Source organism: Mauremys mutica, chromosome 4 (assembly GCF_020497125.1).
Source record: "Mauremys mutica isolate MM-2020 ecotype Southern chromosome 4, ASM2049712v1, whole genome shotgun sequence".
In the NCBI taxonomy this organism is placed as follows: Eukaryota; Metazoa; Chordata; order Testudines; family Geoemydidae; genus Mauremys; species Mauremys mutica.
In genome coordinates, this window is record NC_059075.1 from 117812838 (window position 1) to 117819913 (window position 7076).

Below are 7076 nucleotides of genomic sequence, written 5' to 3' on the forward strand. Positions count from 1 at the left end.
CCTTTTGTATGTGTTGTAATAAAAAAAAAAAAGCATGCAAAAGCACCCCAGGGTTAAACATTGACCAAGAAAAAGTTTTTTTCCCAAGGTTTTTAGTGAGAACAACTTGAAACAGCCCCTTGAAGGTAGTGGATTAGAAAAAAAGAAGACCCCTTTGAAAAAACAAGGCTATCTGAAGACACATTCCTTTATTTAACCCCTTGGCATAGGTGTTTCAATAAAATCAGAGTTTGCAAAAACAACCCAGGGTTATAAAAGTAATGTATGGTGATAAAAATGTTTTCTCCCTATGTTTTAGACTAGCACTGGTCATTTTTTAGTAAGCACAATTTGAAACAGCAACAAAGCCATTGTTAGCAAAAACAGCCTCTGTGATCAGAGATGAGAAGGCCAGAACATAACAAGAAAGCCCTAGGCCTGCTTTTAAAACAAAATTATGCCAAAGACTGGTATTAGAAATAATAGTAACTTTAACTGTAAATAAGCTTACTATGTAAAATAAAAGCTTTTTAACCATTGAAGTTTAAAGAAGCTAAAATATGTAGCCAGAGGCCCTCCTGCCTTTTTCCCCCGGGAAAAAAACAAGTAAGGGGCCCCCTGCACTGCTCTTATCTAAACAACCTTTGTTTTTTTCCATCCTGTAACAAAAGCTGGCCAACACATAATATAAACCATTTTAAAATGTGTTTTTTAAAGTAATGCAAAAAAAAAAACTTCTCAACTTATTAACAATATAAAATAATACAAAAAAATAACCCAACCCAACCCTCATGGCCTGTAAAAGCTTTAAAAGCCAGGGGTCAGTTACAACCCATGCCAACGGTGACTTTTTAAAAAAGGGTTAGAACATAATAGGAAATTTTTTTAAAACCCACAGTAAAACACAAAACACAGCAACTTTTTAACAATGTAAAATAAGACTTGTAGGGGGGTTTAGTAATAAGTTTAACAGGGATTATTTTTAAATGAGCAAACTTGTTTTAAAAAGCCAAGGCCATAAAATGAAATAAAGAATACAGGTTGCAGCTTTTAAAGACTTAGTTACAGAGCTGTTAGTGGGTACATTATCATTTACAGTGTCTTTTTATTAACTGTTTAAACACATTTACTATAGAAAATAAGAACTCTTTAACCATTAAAGTTTAAAGAAGCTAAGGTATATAGCCACATGTGTTTCCCCCCCGACACACACACACACCTACCCACCTTTTTTCCCAGAAAAAATGACCTTACACACTCTGTTTTTTTGAAGAAACTCCTTTTTAAATATTAATTTTTAGGGGGCCCCAAGACCTTTTTTTTTCAACAGGTTTAAACCTATAAATAGGGACAGAAAACTGGACAATGCTGTCAAAGAAATATTGCTGATACAAGACTTCTACCATTATGGGGAGCAACGACATGGTAAGAAAAGTTACTATGGTGGTGTCCGTCTGTGTGTGTGTGTGTGCCACCATGGTGTTATACCTGCGTTATGCTTAGTTAAAAGGTAATATATTTGCTTTTAAATAGGATGAGACCTTTTTCCTTGACATACCAGATTCTGCACTAGAAACTTTAAATTTTGGTAAGCTAATTAATAGGCTACACAATTATGGTTTATTTTTAAAAGAAATGGTTTTAAGGATTTTATTTTTTTTAATTTAGAACAAGATGGAAGTCAAAACCAGCAGACAGGTTTTCCTGAGATTACAGAAGATGGTATGAACTGGTTTTTAAATATGTGTTTGAAATAACTGTTATTGGCAATAGTGTACATTTGTTTAGGGGTTGTGCATTAACACGGGTATTGGGGTTTATGTTTGTTGTTGTTAGTAAAAAAGAAGCTGCCTTTGCCCCAAAGGTTTACTGTATAAAAAAATAAAAAAATAAATAAAAAGTTTTGCTGGCAGTTGTTGAAAATTTGGTGCTGTACTGCCCCCGTGTGGCGAAATCGGGAAAAGCGCTTTATTTTTTACATTGTATTTAAACACAGTTTTTTAGACACCCCCCCCCCTTAAAATAAAGAAGTGTTTTAGCGGGGTTATGTGTAAATGTTTTTTAAATATATATATGGGGATATGTTTGTTGCTGTTAGTAAAAAATAACATACAGGCTTATGTGCTAAAAACATTTTGTTTATGTGTATTGGCAGATTTATCAAGTGTTATCCCTCAAGAAGAAACGTTGAAGGAGCGCTCGCTTAAAGGGGCCAAGAAATTTCCCTCTGAATCAGCTACAGTTGGAAACAAGGGAATCAAACCCCCCCTCCCCCGATTTTGAACAACCCCGCACAACCAAATCCCTCATTACACAGTCGGCTGCTCTTAAAAAGGGCCAAAAAATCTACCTCTGAAACAGCGACAGTTTCCAGGGGTGGGGAAAAGGGGATCAGACCCCCTGATGTTGAACCACCCTGCACCTCCAGAGCTAAGAAATCTACCTCTGCAGCTTCCAGGGACATTGGTAAGCAATGCAACGGGGTCAAAGTCCCTAGTTCTCAACAACCCTATGCCTCCCCAGCCCAAAAGGTATTAGCTTTTTAAAAGGTAAAGGCAAACAACCCTGTAGCAGCAACCGTGTCCATGTCTGAGCAGGGTGAAGGGGTCAGCCCCCCTGCTTCTGGGTCCCGCAGAACCCTTGCTACAAATAACAATCTCCCCGTAGGGCTTGCTGCATCAGTTGTTGTTTGTAATGAGCTGTTTAGTGTTTGTACATCTCTTAAGCATTTAATAGATAAAAAGTTCTGGAAGCTAATTCTTGAGGTGTTTCAAAAGCAAAATTTTCCTGAAGAAAGGGTGGTTTTAGACCAAAAGATAACAGATACCCGTGCACTGATTGAAAAGGTGGAAAGCGTGTTGAATGGGGAAGGGAGGGGGTGACTAAACATGAATGTAAAGAGGAGTTGGGGGGGAAATGGAAAAAGGTAAAAAATTGAGAAGGCTTTTGTCCAAAAAACTTAAAAAAGCCAGAGCTATTTAAAAAACAACAACCCCCCAAACAAGAAAGGGAAATAGACATAGACCCTCCTACCCCCTCTTCGGAAAGTCCAGATTCTCCTGCTCCTAATACACCTCCTCAGGTGTATTTGGAATGTGGGAGTCACTGGATAAGACCCCGAAGAGAGTTTAACACTTATGAATATTTTCAAGAATTTCGGTTCGCTAATTTGGACAGAGTAATGGGGTTCACAGAGGCCATGGCGGCCGTTGACACCACTATTCAAAATTTTCGAGATGATATTAATAACCAGGTGGGCCCTGAAGATTTTGTGCAGCTACTTTTAGATGCTCCGGGGCTAAATCACCCGCTCTTTTCTTTACGGAGGCCTTGAGAAGATTTAAACACCATAGATTTCTTAAATAACACAGCGTTGCAAAGTAACGCAGAGATCGTGGGGTCCGGAACTCTAAGACTGGTTGTTACGATTATTAGAAACAGGGCTGGTGGAGGTGGGTCTGTAAGACCCTTAAAGACTATCATGTACAGTAGAATCACTGGGAAAAAAAAGAAAAAATTTAATTGATTTAAATAACCAGGGTAACAATCTTTGTTTTGCCAGTAGCGTGCTGGGTCTCTTATCAGATGAAAAACTTACAGATGCCCAACTGTTAGAGAGGGCCAGACATCTCCATCAAGAGTTGGGGCTTTCAGACCAAAAAATTATTAGCTTTACAGACGTGAGCTCTTTTGAAGGGCGCTTAGGTGTAGCTATCACCATCATGTATCTTGAAATGGAAATTGGTGCTTTTTTACAATGGATGGTGTTTTTGTTCTGTTACATGACAAACATTATTATGGCATCCTAAATATTAAAGCATTTATAGGCACACCGTATTTGTGCAACTACTGTTACGCCACGTACAGCCACAAACACCAGCATGCCTGTAAAAACCACTGCTGTACGTGTAATAGCGCTGAGTGCTTTGAAGTGGTCAATGAAAAAAAGAGATGCCCCAGCTGTAAGCTATTTTGCAGGGCCGAGGACTGTTCAGAAAGGCACAGTGCTCTGGCAAAAGATGGTAAAGTTGATTGTAAAAACAGAAGTCTTTGCGATAAGAGCGACTTTTACGAAGTTAAAAATCACAGGTGTAAAAGCAAAAAATGTCCCCACTGTTATCAGAAAACTGACAACATAGACGGTCATGAGTGTTATATGTGTAATATCTGGTCTCCAGAAGAGAGGAAGGATTATGTGTTTTATGATTTTGAATGTATGCAAGAAATGGGGGTACATGTGCCAAATTATGTTTATGCCATGCATTTAGATAAAGAAACTAGCTGGGAATTTAAGGGGGAAGAATGCGTTAGCGAATATGTTCGAACTTTTGTAGACAAGCACTTTAAGGGATACACTTTTATCGCTCATAAGGGATAACCTTTTATTGCTAAAGGTTACGACTTTTTTAACACCGTTGAAAATCAGAACTATGTGGGGCCTATGCCTGGGATAGAGTACTTTGGAGTAGAATACATGATACCTGAAGAAAAAAAGGAATTTCTGAACTGGTACCAACACAATCACCAAAACGAATTTGATCTCCAGAAAGAACTGCTCTATTATTGTCAAAAAGATGTTGAAATTTTGCCAGAGGCTTGTGACTGGTTCAGAAATGAAGTAATAAAAATAACAGAGAAGCAGATTGTTAAAAACCCAGGACAGGATAATGAGAAGCTGGTTACTAAATGCATAGACCCCTTTCAGTACCTTACATTAGCCTCAATTTGCATAGCCATGTACTAGTTTAATTTTTTAAAACTGCGAACCGTAGCCCTTCTTCCATTAGACAATTACCACAAGCAGCAGAAGAGATATTCCACCCCAGCCATTCAATGGTTGATGTACGTATCCCACACAGAACATTTACATCCAACACGCTTTGCAGGGTGGGGAGTTTAAAGCAGGGTCTTATTTTTTTGGATGGTTACTATGGCCTTTGAATTTAATGACTGTTTTTTTCATGGCAGCCCCATCTGCTATTGTGAAAATGATTTCAATCCATTGCTTAATGTGCCCTATGGGCAACTGTACAACTGAACCATGATTAAGGCTGAATTTCTAAAAAGACAGAGGGTTGAGGTAAGGACCGTGTGGGAACACGAGTGGCAGGCTATGCTGGCTAATGATAACCGGGTGGGGGATTTTTTACGAGAAAAAAAGCTGCCACAGCCTTTGATTCCTAGAGACGCCCTTTACAGTGGTAGAACGAATGCCATCTGCCTTTATTACAAACCGCAGCCTGGGGAGCAGGTTCATTACTATGATTTTACCAGCCTCTACCCTTTTGTTAACAAGACTAAACAATACCCTGTGAGGCACCCCGTTATCGTGTATGAGGGTTTGGGGGATATCAGACAGTACTTTGGCATCGCCAAGGTTAAAGTGTACCCTCTGAGAGGTCTGTATTTCCCTGTATTACCATATAGGGTCAGTGGTAAACTAATGTTCCCCCTGTGCGCCCTTTCTGCAGAAACAAGACCAAAGGATCCCTGCAGGCACAATCAGGAGAAGAGGGCTTTAACAGGGACTTGGTGCACAATAGAGTTGGTGAAGGCTTTAAACAAAGGGTACAGGATCGCTGAAATTTATGAAGTCTGGCATTTTAACTGCTCTTCAGATGCCCTGTTTTCAGACTACATTAAAACACAACTGAGACAGAAACAAGAGGCCTCAGGATTCCCTCACTCGTGGACGGACGAGTTAAAAAAAAACAGTACGTTAAAGAGTACCGGGGACGAGAAGGCATGTGTCTGTGTCTAAACAAGATAAAGGTAAACCCCGCAAAAAGGCAAATCTCAAAGCTGTTTTTAAATTCCTTGTGGGGAAAATTTGGTCAGCAAACAAATTTGACTAGCACCAGTACAGTAACGGACCCTGACGAGCTCTTCAAGCACATCTTTGTACCTTATTACGATATGTCAGCGTGCGAGTTTATCAATGATGATACGGCAGTGGTGTCTTGGAAGTACACAAAAGAATGCTGCACCCATTCCAGCAACACTAATGTGTTTATAGCGTGCTTTACCACCGCTTATGCCAGGCTAGAGCGCTACCATCTGTTAGATCGCTTACAGGAGCGGTCTCTTTATCACGATACAGATTCTGTAATTTTTGTGAGTAAAGAAGGGGAGTGGAATCCGTCCCTAATGGATTATTTATGGGATCTGACTAACAAAATACCCCCAGATTAATACATCGTGGAGTTTGTGTCCGCTGGGCCTAAAACATACGGGTACAAACTGTCCAGCGGTAAGACCTGTATGAAATTAAAAGAGATCACACTCAACTCAGGGAATAGTGAGAAAATTAATTTTGAAAGCTTAAAATAATTTGTCTGGGATTACCCCACGGGAGAGATCCCAAAAGAAATCATGGTACAGCAGCCAGGAATCGTACGGGTAAAAAACATTGGTTGATAGAAACAAGAACTCTGAAGAAAACCCAGAAAGTTGTTTATGACAAAAGAGCCCTCAAGGAGGATTTAAAAACCTTGCCGTACGGATATTGATTATTATGAAAAGCCATGTTCGGTTTGTTCACCCTTTTTCCTGTTTGCTTTGTGGCCCCTCGAATTCTGGAAAAACATTTTTTATAAAGCAATTGTTAGAAAATGGTAATAAGTTGTTATTGTGTATGCCTGAAAACATTGTGTAGTGTTATAGTTGTTGGCAACCATTGTATAAAGAGTTGCTGCAAAAATTTTCATGTATTACATTTTTGGAAGATTTACCTAATACTTTTAATGATGAACATTTATTTCCTAGTAATAAAGTGAACATGGTTATTATAGATGATCTAATGGAGTCTGCTTCTGAAAGCGGTGAAATCGAGAAAGCCTGTACAAAATATGTGCACCACAAAATCCTAAGTATTATGTACATTGTGCGAAATGTGTTTTGTCAGAGGAAAAAAAGCCAAATGATTAATTTAAATACTAAGTATATGGTTCTTTTTAAAAAAAACCTGTGATAAACTGCAAATCACCACTCTGGCCTGGCAAATGTACCCTGGTAAAACACAATTCTTTGTGGAAGCTTTTGAGGACGCTACGAAAAACCCCTACGGGTATCTGCTGATGGATTTAAACGTTTCAGTG

General features: G+C 39.0%; 1 long non-coding RNA gene across 1 annotated transcript; it reads left to right on the forward strand.

Annotated features, from left to right (window-relative positions):
* The first annotated feature begins 1301 nt into the window (after positions 1-1301).
* Positions 1302-6746, forward strand: LOC123368741. Its single transcript, XR_006578876.1, has 4 exons — positions 1302-1404; positions 1648-1701; positions 2135-2445; positions 5451-6746. It is a non-coding gene; the product is annotated as an uncharacterized LOC123368741 (long non-coding RNA).
* The last annotated feature ends 330 nt before the right edge of the window (positions 6747-7076 follow it).